Consider the following 13,940-nt stretch of genomic DNA (forward strand, 5'->3'; position numbering starts at 1 on the left):
GGAAATGTAATTTGAAACTCAGTATTTAAATGTATATTGTGCTGTAAAAGGTTATCTTTGATAGTTTTATGTCACTTCTCACCTTTGGAGCAGAGATTTAAACTCAATATTTTGACTAAGTCTGGCTGGTACCAGGCAGAAATATTTAAATAATAAATACGGCATCATTTCTCCTTTGTTCACCTTGATTGGTATAATCAAGCTCCATAGACATAATAATTATTATCCTCTGTGAAATATTAAACTGCAGATCCAGCTGTTTGGAGATGTAATTTCAACTATAGAGATGGATTTCTCCACAGTATCATTCAGTTAAACAAAATTCTTTCTCTTCAATTTCCGGTGGTGTGTTCAATCTTGTATTTGCAAAGCGCCCTGTATGTTCCTTGTAAAATTTCTCTATGGAGTAATATTTTAAAATATTAGATTTATCAGAGCTAAGGTAATTTCAGAAAAAATGGTTCATTTTTGTACCTTAGCTCTCTGGAAGCTCCCGTCTGTGAAATACCTGTTCATCTCCGACAACACTGAGTTCATCCACTTAGCAGATGCTAATGATCGAAAAGCATTCCACAAGTAGGCATTAAGTTATTGGACATAAACCAATCAGTGGATGACTTAGTGATCACAGAGTTCACCCTGTTTCTTCTTGAAACTATAAACTTAATGACAGACCACATTCTTCTCTGAATGGTCTCACTAGGCCAAGGCTATAGCTCCAGTTCCTTTTAGGGACACTTAGCTCTATTCTAGCCATAGCCCTAACTCAGGTCATCTGTTTTAGAAACGAATGTTCTAAGTTTCTCTTAAGGAGAGGAACTGGTTTAGAGAGAGTAGGTGAGTTGATGCACACTCAAGTCCCTTTGAGGGCAGAAACAGTATAACTGATGATTTATAAGAACTTATGTTTTGCAAAGCCCTTTAATGTTCACTGTTTTTTTCATTTTTACAATGACAGTGTTAGATACTTAAAATTTTCACTTTACTGTGAAGGGGTATGAGACTCAGAGAAATTGGCGATTTGCCACAATTTAGCTCTAAGAGAACAGGAGAAACTAGAACTATAGACTCCTCCTTCTAGGCTGTCGTTTCTTATTACTAAGCCATGTTCTCTATCATATAAAAATAAACAACATATCACCAACCTTCCTAGCTTGTATGGAAAAAATTAAGGCAAGATGTGTGTAATTATTTCATGACCCAGGGTGGTATATATCAATAATAAGGATAATTCAGGCCCGGCACTATTTTTTCCTTAAAAAGCTCATTAATAAAATTGCTTGTGAAGTTTATTCTATATTCTACTTATGTTTATCTGCTTTCTGGAATTGAAGTTGATGGCCACTCAGTATGACTGATGCTTTCCCAAGATGAATCTTTGTTGGCATTTGCTCCATTCCCAACTTGTTTTGGGACTGCTTTCCCTCCTGACAGATTGAAAATATGAGAGTCAGAGTTACTATTCCAGAATGAATTACAACATCTGAATCCATTGTTAAAATGTATGTAGTACTCACAGAGAGTAGGAGGAAGTAACATTGTCTTAGAAAATTGGTGCTGGCACATGTATTCAGCAGTACCGAAGGGAGTGGTACTAGGTCAAACAAACAAGTAATGGTAACAGAGGGTGTGGTCGTGCTTTGCTATAGCATGAGCAGGCCATTTTGGGGGTAGGAAGTGTGTGATCTAAATATAAATCATTTTTAAAAAATTCTCACCCAGTATATGTTCACTGATTTTGGAGAGAGAAAGGAACATCAAAGTGAGAGAGAAACACCAATTGGTTGCCTCCCATGCATGTTCCAGGGATCGAAATCGCAACCCAGCTATGTGCCCTGACCTGCAGCTTTTTCGTGTACAGGGGTGATGCTCCAACCAACTGAGCCTCCTGGCCAGGGCCTGAATACAAGTCTTCGTTTAGAATGGCACAGCTTTCCCTCAGGCTAGCCATGGATAGGTTTAATTGTCACCTTTTAATTTAATTTTTCCCTTGGTGATTTGCAAGTCATATTTATTTCAAAGTTCAAAGTTTGTTTTATCTCCCTACTGCAAGCTAACCCTGCATATGGAAAACTCAATGTGTTCCTTCTACTTCTCATAATTTGTAAAGCAAAATTTGTAATCTGTACCCAAAATGCTGCATTGTACATGAATTTATGACATTAGGAAAAGAGAGTTCACCATTTCTTTCTAAGTGTTTGTTTTGGGTGTTAATAAAGCAATGCTTGTGAATCAAGTAAAAGGAAGGATAAAGTTGAAGCTGAATCTGTTGGGGGAGCAAAGATGTGAGATTATATTCAGTGTTTATCAGTGAAGAAAACAGTCTGTATCCTTGGTGTCCTTCCCAGTCTCTCCCCTCCCTCTATTCTCAAATGTTACATTTTCTAGTGGAATATTATTTTCCAACTAATTTTGTGAATATGGTCTAGCAGTATTAAGGAATAGGAATTTGTATGTAGATGAGTCATTTGATGTTTATGACTTAAGTTACATTTATTATTCAGTTTTGAGAAAAATACAAGTAAAGTATTTTTGAATATTTCAAATGTCTGATGTATCATTTCAATGTACAAAAATAGTGATGTAACACTTTCAGAATTAATTGCAAACCTCAAGGAAGCTTAGTCATATTAGTATTAGCATAAAACAAAGCTTGCCAGGGAATGAAGAGCCTCCCCAAAGCTTCCATTCACTAGAAGGACAGCTCTCTGCCCACTCAGACTCCAGCATTTGTCTATTATTTAGGTTAATCTGAACAATGGCAAAATTAGATCTCAGTTCCACATTCTTCAAACTCTGTTAAACTTTCAAATTCTTCTTTGGGTCCTTAAATAAACTTAAATACTTTAAATACTACACTTAAATATATAATGATCAATTATGTCCATATAGCATAACATCCCCATCTTGACTCTTAGCTCCTGAGAATTAATTTTTAAAAACCAAACCAGATCATTTAACCATCCTAGATAATTCTATTGAGTTCCATTTAAAGACAGATGTTTGGGAACCACTTGAGTAGATGATCTCCAACTTATGACCTAAGAGATTAAAAGTCAGTGGTTAAAAAGCAAACTCATATAAATCAAGCCATTATTTTCTATAGCAACGATATTATAAACTGGGGTTCCAATCTTGGAAACCCATTTCATACCTCAAAAATAACAAAATTACCTTCACAAAAATTAACTCAAAGTGACTGCAGACCTAAATGTAAAATGAAAAAACTATAAAATCCTTATAAGATAACATAAGAGAAAACCTAGATGACCTTGGATATAGTGATGACTTTTTATATACAACACAAAAAGCATGATCCATGAAATAAATAATTAATAAGTTGAGCTTCACTGAAACTGAAATCTGCTCTGCAAACGACAACATGGAAATAATTTTAAGATAATCCTCAGATGTAAAACAAAAGGATGTAAGATGAAACATTAAAAACATAAAATGTGATGCAGAAAGGCTGAAAATGTAGAGCTTTAGAATGCAATCAAACAAGTTGTTATTAACTCGAAACAGACTGTTATAGATATTAATTATATATAAACCTGATTTTAACCACAAAGCAAAAACAAATATTAGATATGCAAAGATAAAGAGAAATGAATTTAAGCTTATCACTAAAAAAAGTCATCAAGTCAGAAAGGAAGAGAGCAGGAGAAGGAAAAGGAATAAAAACAGGCATCAAACAATTAACAAAATGTCAATAAATACATACTATTAAAAAATTACTTTAAATGTAAATGGACTAAATTCTCCAAGCAAAAGACATAATGTGGCTGAACGGACAAAAACCAAGTCCCCAGGAACTCACTTCAGATGTAAGGAGACACATAGACTAAAAGTAAAGGGATGGAAAAAGATACTCTTCGCAAAGAGAAATCAAAAGGAACCTGAGATAGCTATATTCATATCAGACAAAATGGACCTTAAGACAAAGACTGTAACAGGAGACAAAGAAGGGTAAACAATGATGGAGGGATCAATCCAACATGGGGATATACATTTGTAAGTAATTATGTACTCAACATAAGAGCACCTGAATATATAAAGCAAATACTAACATATCTAAAGAAGAAATGGACAGAAATACAGTAATAGAAGGGGACTTTAATATTTCATTTACATTAATGGATAGATCATTAATAGACAGATAAGTTCAGTAGCCTTAAATTATATATAAGATCAAATAGACTTAAAAGCTATATAGAGAACATTTCATCCAAAAGCAACAGAATACACACTTTTCTTTTTTTAATTTTTAAAAATTTTTTCTTGAATTTTTGGGATGACTTTGGTTAATAAAATTATATAGGTTTCAGGTACAGTTCTATAATATATCATCTATACATTGTATTTTGTAATCACCACCCCAAGTCAAGTCTCCTTCCATCACCATGTATCCCCCTTTTACTCTCTTACACCTCCCTCACTCCCCTTTCCCTCTGGTAATCACCATCCTGTTGTCTGTGTCTATGAGTTTGTGGGTTTTTTTAGTTAATCCCTTCATCTTTTTCACCCAACCCCCGTCTTGTAGTTTTTGCAGAAAGGTTGTATTTAGTATGGATAGCACTTTTTTCTCAGTTTTGTATGTTGCAAATATTTTCTCTTAATTTGTAGTTTGTTTTAATATCATTTATATTGTCTGTCCAAATATTGATTTATCAATTTTGATGTAGTCAAGTGGAATACACATTGTTCTCAAGTGCACATGGAGCATTCTTCAGGATAGGTCATATGTTAGGCCACACAACAAGTTCTTAATAAATTTGAGAAGATTGAAACCATATCAAGCATATTTTCTGGGTACAGATATGAAACGAGAAATAAATTAAAAGAAGAAAACTGAAATATTTGCAAATATGTGGAGATTAAACAACATGCTCCTGAACAAGCAATAGGTCAAAAAACAAATAAAAAGAGAAATAAAAAAATACAAATAAAATTGGAAATACAACATACCAAAATTTATGGGATGTAGCAAAAGTAGTTCTAAGAGGGATGCTCATAGTGATAAATGCCTACAAAATCTCAAATAACAACAATAAACAATAAATGATAATTGTATATCATACAATAAATATATTATAATTATATAATAATCTCAATAGATGTAAAAAAGCTTTTGACAATCCACATATGATTAAAGCTCTCAAGGATATAGGTATGGAAGGAACTTAACCTCAACTCAATAAGGCTGTTTATGAAATGCCCATAGGTAACATTATAGTCAATGAGGAAAAACTGAAAGCTTTCCTTTGAAGATCCAGTACAGGGCAAGAATGCTCACTCTCACAAGTTCTAGTCAATATTGTACTGGAGGTCCTAGCCAGAGCAATGAGTCAAAAAAAAAAAAAAATAGAGAGAGAGAGAGAGAGAGAGAGCAAGGGCAAGAGAGAGAGAGAGAAAGAAAGAAAAAGGATCCAAATTGGAAAGGAAGAAGTAAAAATATCTGTGTTTGAAAGTGACATGATTATTTATATATAAAACTTTATAAAGACTCAACAACTACAAAAAAACTGTTAAAATTAATAAATAAATTTAATAGAATTGAATGAAGCAGTCCGTCACGTTTCTGTGTACAAACAACCAACTATCCAAAAAAGAAATTAAGAAGACAACTGCATTCACAATAGCAACAAAAGAATAAACTACTTGGAAATAAATTTAACCAAAGAGGTAAAAGACATTGAAAATTATAAGACATTGATGAAAGAAATCAAAGGAGACACAGATAAATGGAAAGACATCCTGTGTTCATGGATTAGAAGGATTAACATTGTTAAAATGTCCATACTACCAAAAGTCATCAACAGGTTCAATGCAATCCCTGTCAACCCAATGGCGTTCTTTACAGAAAAAAAAAAACATCCTAAATTTCATATGGAACCACAAAAGACCCTGTAAAACCAAAGCAGTCTTGAGATGAAAAACAAAGGTAGAGGCATCAGACTTTCTGATTTTAAAGCATATTATGAAACTATATCAAAACAATATGATAAAGTCATAAAAAACATGTAGGCCAATGCAACAGAATAAGGAGCCCAGAAATAAATCCATGCATCCACGGTCAACTGATTATTGATAAGGGTGCTCAGAGCACAGATGAGGACATAGAGTCTCTTTAATACATGATGTTGGGAATACTGGATTTTTGTGTGGAGAAGAATGAAATTAGACCCCTCTCTCACACATTTGTCCAAAAATCAACTCAAAAAGGATTAAATAAACATATAACCTAAAACTATAAAATTAATAGATGACAATATGGGAAAAAAGCTTCTTTATATTTGTCTGAGCAATAATTTATTTGGATATGACACCAAAAGCATAGACAATAAAGCAAAAATAGAAAATGAGATTTTCTACTTCTTAATGGGATTGCATCAAACTAAAATGTTTCTGCAGAGCAAAGGAAATAATCAAAAGACTGAAAAGGAAACCAATAGATTGGGAGGAAATAATTGCAAACCATGTATTTGATAAAGGCTTAATATCCAAAATATATAAAGAACTCAAACAACCGAATAGCAAAAAAACAAACAAACAAAACCCAAAATAACCTGATTAAAAAATGGGCTAAGGACCCAAATAGATATTTCTTAAAAGAGAACATAGAGATGGACTACAAGTATATGGAAAGGTGCTCACATCACTAATCATCAGAGAAATACAAATCAAGTCCACAATGAGATATCACCTCACACATGTTAAAATGGCTATTATAAAAAAGACAAAGATAACAAGTATTGGTGAGGGTGTGGGGTTGAAAAAGGACCCTGATATACCATTGGTATTAATGTAAATTAGTACAGCCATTATGGAAAACAGTATAGAAGTTTCTAAAAAAAAATTAAAATAGAACTACTGCATGATCTCACTCTGGGTACATATCCAAGAGAAATGAAATTGGTACAGATATCTAATAGAGATGTCTGCAACCCTATGTTCATTGCACCATTATGCACAATATCCAATATATAGAAAAAACCCTACATTTCCATCAATAGATGAGTTTTATTTAGCCTCAGAAAAATCCTGTCATTTGTAACAACACGGATGACCAGATGAACCTGGAGGGCATTGTGCTAAGTAAAATAAGCCAGACATAGAAGGACAAATACTGCATGATCTCATTCCATGAAATTTAAAACATTTGAACTCATAAAGCAGAGAATAGAAGGGTGTTTGCCAGGGTCTGGGGGATGAGAGAAATGGGAAGATATTGTCCAAAGGGTATACAGATTCATTTATGTAGCATGAATGAGTTCTGGCGATCTAATGGGCAGCATGGTGGCTATACTTAATAATATTGTATTGTATACTCGAAATTTGCTAAGAGGGTTGATCTGGGGTGGTCCCACTACAAAAAAATAGTAACTATGTGAGCTGATAGGTATGTCAATTAACTTAATTTTAGTAATTATTTCACAATGCATATATATATTAAATCATTATAAATATATACAAATTATATTTGTCAATACCACCATAAAGCTGAAAAGGAGTGGTAATTGAGAAATCTTAAGTTTGAAGTGCCCCTATCAAAAGTGATTCATTTATAAACAGGTAGATATTATAGTATATATTACATATATTTTTGACCCTTTGAAAGATAATTATTCATGTAGAAGAAATTCTTAACCAAACAATATGACAATATATAGAACATTTGCTCACCCAAATATTTTTTAACAAATGGGGATTTTCCACATTTTGTTTAATAAAGAGGTGGGAGGTAACAGTTTTGCTGTTCTACCAGAAACCAATGAAGGAGTCCTGCTGCTTTAAGTCTATTTTATCTTGTACAGAATATTTGTTAAATTTCTTTCCAGATAAATGTGATATATTAAAATTAACCTGAAAAGCATAAATTTGTATCAATAAGGAGGGTAATTTATAATGAACATATTGGCAGAAATGAAATATTTAATCAAGTATTTAAAATAGATTCAAGTCATCAGTGATTACCTTGATTACAAAAGAGGCATCTTCTTATGTAAATAGAACATTTATGAATGTCTGTTTCCAGTTATTTTGAATACACATTTGCATCTAGAAAACTCAGATTTATAGAAGTTCTTCTGCCTTGAAGTTAACAAGTTTTTCATCATCCTCATCCTTTTTGTAACACAAGCTTAATGGAGATATAACAGAATATTTCTATAGTGACTGTTGGCTATGGAGTCATCAGAACATTCAAAATACTGACTTTGAGTCAAGAATATGGCATAGGCAGACATGGCTTGCCTTTTCACACAACTACATCAAAATTACAACTAAAATATAGAGCAACCATCACTCAGAACCATCAGAAATTGAGTTGAATGGAAGTCTGACAGCTACGGAATTAAAGAAACCCCATCCATTCAGGCTGGTAGGAGGGGTGCAGATGTGGAATGGGCTTGCCCTACACCTACATGTGGTGCACAAAAATTTGGGAGAGACACCACAGGAGTGAGGAGTCCCAGCCAAGCACCAGGCTCCAGGGCCCAGGGTCCCAGTGCCAGGAAGATAAGTCCCCACAACTTCTGGCTGCAAAAACCAGGAGGGATTGAGTTGGTAAAGGAGGCTGCTAAAGCCCTAAGCAGTTCTTGGGGAACCCACACATGGACTCACCTACTCAGACTCACTTCCTCCAAGCTCCAGCACTGGGGTAGCACCTTGAAAGTCACCAGTGGTATACAGGGAGAAACTGAAGTGTCTGGCATTAAGGTGAGCAGTGACCATTGTCCTTTTTCTAAACCCTCCCCCCACAGAGCCAGCAAGCTGGTGCCATATTTGAGACTCCATCAACCTGGCTAAAACTGTTTGACCCAGGTTGGAGATCTCCAGAGACTTTGCCCCAAGAAGTACAAATAGATAGTTATAGAATAGCCATGGGAATATAAAGTACAGTATAGGAAATAAAGTAGTCAAAGAACTTACATGCATGACCCATGGACATGAACAATGGTGGGGGGATTGCCTGAGGGAGCAGGGGGTATTGGGTGGAGGGGAGCAAAGGGAAAAATATCACGACATCTGTTAATAGTATAATCAATAAACTATAATTTTAAAAATTCAAAATATTGAAATGAATAATGGAGAAAAACTATTTAGGTATAAATACATCTTGCTTTAAGATTCTCCATACTACATACTTTATTTTCTAATTAAATATAAAAATAACTGTGAAAGCAACAACACAACTTTTCATTAGTATTGTTTTGTATGGGTCTTTTTGCTAATTCAGGGTGTACTTTTTAAAACTGTTACCAGAAATAAACCTACATGTATATGGGTAAATAATTTTTGACAAAGGAGCCAAAAATATACAATGAAGGAAGGAAACCTCTTCAATAAATAGTGCTGGGACAATTGGAAAAGCACATACAAAAGAATGACACTAGACTACAGTTTGTCCTTACATACAAAAATTAACTCAGAACAGGTCAAAGACCTACATATGAGATCGGAAACAGTAAATTACATAGAAGGAAACATAGGTATGAAACTTATGGACCTTGGTCTTAGAGAAGATTTTATAAACTTGACCCCAAATGCAAGGAATGTAAAGGCAAAAATAAATCAATGGGACGACACCAAACTAAAAAGCTTCTGCACAGCAAAAGAAACTGCCAACAAAAAAAGGCAACCAACCAAATGAGAAAAGACATTTGCAAACAACAGCCCCGATAAGGGGTTAAGATCCAAAATATATAAAGAACTCATACAAATCAACACCAAACCAACAAATAATACAATTTAAAAAATGGGCAGTGGACCTGAAGGACACGTCTCCCAAGGAGACATACAAATGGCCAACAGATATATGAAAATGTGCTCAAATTCACTAGCTATTAGGGAAATGCAAATCAAAACTACAATGAGATGCTACTTCTCACCTGCTAGAATGGCTATTTTCAACAAAACAAGTAACAACAAATGTTGGAGAGGTTGTAGAGAAAAGGAAACTTCTTTCACTGCTTGTGGGAATGTAGACTGATACAGACACTAGTGTGTAATTTTTTAAAAAATTAAGAATAAAGTTACCATATGACTCAGCAACCCCTCTTCTGGTTATCTACCTGAAAAATTTGAAAACATTTATTTGCAAAGATATGTTCACTCCTATGTTCATTGTAGCATTATTCATGATTTCAAGATATCAAAATAACCAAAATGTCTTTCAATAGATTCTTGGATAAAGAAGATGTGGTATAGCTCTTCCAAGATGGTGGAGCAGTAAATGGAAGCTACACTAACCTTCTCCCAAGACCAATCTGCAATTACAACTAAATTGTAGAGAAATCTTCCAGAATAACCAACTGAACACTTATAAGGTGAGAAGCCTTATAACCACAGATGGCCAAAAAAAACCTCTTCACCACAACATGACTGGTAGGGAGTGTGGAGACACAAGAGGGATACTGAGCTCCCACAGGTGGCAGCTGAAGTTCTGGAGGGATGTTTCAGCAACCGCGAGGTTTCCCCTGAAAAAGTGTGGGTCTAATCCCCAAGCTGGACTCCCTAGCCTATAGCTGGAGAGCCAGAAAGAAACTCCTATAACATCCAGCTGGTAAAAGCAGCATGGTTTCTGTCTGCTGGGGAGAGATGTCTAGAGATGCAGAGAGCCTCTTAAAGAGCCAACACACAAAATATCATTCTCAGCCAGTTACTCTGACTCTAGCAGAGAGAGCAGAGTGGCCTAGAGACACTTGAGGAGAGCCTGGGACTGGTGGTTCTGGGAAGAGAACTGTAGGAACAGCTACAAGGATATGTGTGTTGAGTTATTCCCCATACTGCAGGAGTCATCTTTCTCAGGCAGAACACTCCTCTCTGAATGGCAGGAATTACTCTGCCCCACCCTGTGGTGCTTAAGCCTGGTTGCTCATCACAATTTGATTAGATTAACAACTGATCAATTTAATGGCTGATTAGTTTACCACTAAGGATGAAAATACAAAGGAGCAGCCAAAATGGGAAGATAAAGAAACAGACCCCAAATGAAAGGACTCCAGAACTAGATGAAATGGTGGCAGGCAATTTATCAGAGTTTAGAATAATGAATATAAGGACACTCAACAGCATGCAAAATGATAGAGAAACCATTAAAAAGGACTAGTCAGAAATAAAGAATGCGATATCTGTGACAAATAATACAGTGGAAAGAATAAACAGTAGGTTAGACGAGGCAGAGGATCAAATCTGTGTTTTGGAAGACAAGATAGAAAAAAACTTCCAGGCAGAGAAGCAGAAAAAAAAAAAGTTTAAAAAAATGAGGACCACTTAAGAAACATTTTGGACTACATGATGTGTAAAAACATCCATATCATGGGAATACCAGAAGAGAGTGAACAAGTGATAGAGAACATGTTTGAAGAAATAATGGAACATTGTTTAGGATAGAGCACATGTTAGGACACAAAAAAAACCTCAATAAATTTAAGAAGGCTGAAATCATATCAAACATCTCTGATCACAATACTCTGAAACTGGAAAACAATCACAAGAAGAACACTGAGAAACACACAAAGACATGGAAGCTGAATAACATATTATTAAACAATTAATGGGTCAACAATGAGATCACTGAAGAAATCAAAAGATGCCTTGAAACAAATGGTAACAAGGATACACCAACGCAAAATCTGCGGGACATTGGGAAAGTAGTCCGATGAGGAAAAATTCATAGCATTGCAGGCTTATCTCAAAAACAAGAAAAAGCTCAAATAAACAATCGAACTTCACACTTAAAGGAACTTGAAAAAAGAACAAAAAGCAAAGCCAAAATTGAGTAGGAGGAAGGAGTTAATAAAAGTCAGAGCAGAAATAAATGAAATAGAATGTAAAAAAAAAGATACAAAAGATTAATGAATCTAAGAGCTGGTTCTTTGAAAAGATAAACAAGATTGACAAACCATTAACCAGACTCATCAAGAAAAATAGAAAAAAGCCCCAAATAAATAAAATCAGAAATGAAATAGGAGAAATAACAACTGACACCAAAGACATACAAAGGATTATGAGAAAATATTATGAACAGTTACATGCCAACAAACTGGACAACCTGGACAAAATGGATAAATTCCTAGAAACATAAAACATTCCAAAAATAAATCAGGAAGAATCAGAGAATCTGAATAGACAGGTTAACATAATGAAATTGGAGCAGTAATAAAAAAAAATTCCCAACAAACAAAATCCCTGGACCAGATGGCTTCACAGGTGAACTTTCCTAACCATTCTGAGAACTAACACCTCTCCTCAAATTATTTCATAAAATTCAAGAGGAGGAAAGGTTCCCAAGCTCACTTTACAAGGCTAGCATTATTCTAATTCCAAAACCAAATAAAGATACTACAAAGAAAGAAAATTATAGGACAAATATCCCTGATGAACATAGATGCTAAAATCCTCAACAAAATATTAGCAAACATAATACAACAATGCATCAAAAAGATCATACACCATGATCAAGTGGGTTATTCCTTGTCAATTTTGTTACTCTCTAGTTAGAAAAGATAGACATGTTAAAAATAGTATAGTTAAATTTGTATTTGCTATGATAGAAGTGAAAATTGTTGTGAGGGCATGAATTAGCAAATGAAAAAGTATTTGTTATAATGGTTAACAATTGCTTCATAGAGGAAGGAGTAATTGAATGTTGAAGGCTTAATGGGTATGACATGTTTCATGTAGACAAGATAATGTATCTTCATTTAAATGAACCTCTTAAGTGTGAAGGCTTGGAGATGTAAAGTAGATTGGATTATCTGAAGACAGTGCAGGCTGTTGGACATGGGTGGAATAAAGAGTGAAAGTGAAAAAGTGGTGAGGAAAGAGCAAGAAGTGAAATCAAATGGGAGTAGCCAAGAGTTTGATTATGGGGAACATTTAATACCTTTAAAGGACATTTGAAATTTATTCCACTAGGAATATGGGGGGCATAGAGTGGTTTTAATCAGGGAAATGAATGGTCAGATTGCATTGTAGATAATCTGGTCATGCGATGAAGGATGGGGAGATTGTGGAGAGAAAAAGACCATGAGAACACCATTGCAGCTAGTGAGCTCATATGCGGTATGGACTTGGGCTAAAACAGTATCAGGAGGAAAGTAGAGGAGGGAGCAATCTGTGAGTCAGGTAGTGACTTTCATAGAGATAAGTAGTACATCATCAGGTACAACTTGGAGAAAAGATTATTTCCGTTTGGGTCTTGTTGAGGTTCAGATGCTTGTGTACAGATATGCACATAAGGGGCACTTGTTTAGATGAGTTGAATGTGTAAATGAATGTCTATGTGAGAATGATGCTAAAGACAATGTCTGGCCTGGAGACATAAATCATAGGTAGGTGGTAGATGAAGTTAAGAGAAAGGATAAAATTACCCAGAGGCACCTTGTAATGGAGGAATAGATGAAGGGCAAGAATAGGGCCGTGGGGAATACTGCCATTTAAAGAGCAAACATAGGAGAAAGTGCTGAAAAGGAAGCTGAGAAATGTGGGCTGTTAAGATGGAAAACCTATAAAGCATAAAGGCAGAGAAACCAAGTGCAAAAAGGGTTTTCATGTTGGGGGAGCAGTTGACACTTAAATACTGGAGAGCAATTAAATATGCAGAGATCTTGATAAATCCCATCAGTCCTTTAGGAGATCATTAATGACTTTTGCTTGAGGAGTCTATGTAGTGCTAAAGGAAAACTTGTTAGCAGTAGCTTGAAGAAGTGAAGAGAAGTGGTTATCCAGTGTAGCGTTTCTTTCTTGGAGTTGGTTGTAGATGCAGATGTAGATGCATCTCGGAGTGGAGAGATGCAGTAGGAGATAAAGAAGAATCTAGGGTCAATGGAGAAATTTTTATTAACTTTTTTATTGTTTTATTATTTTATTTTTTTAACAGCTTCATTGAGAAAAATTGACATATAAACACTGAATGTGTCTGAGGAGTACAA

This window comes from Pteronotus mesoamericanus, unplaced genomic scaffold (genome assembly GCF_021234165.1).
Source record: "Pteronotus mesoamericanus isolate MK-2021 breed Mesoamerican mustached bat unplaced genomic scaffold, CSHL_Meso_final contig_20, whole genome shotgun sequence".
In the NCBI taxonomy this organism is placed as follows: domain Eukaryota; kingdom Metazoa; phylum Chordata; class Mammalia; order Chiroptera; family Mormoopidae; genus Pteronotus; species Pteronotus mesoamericanus.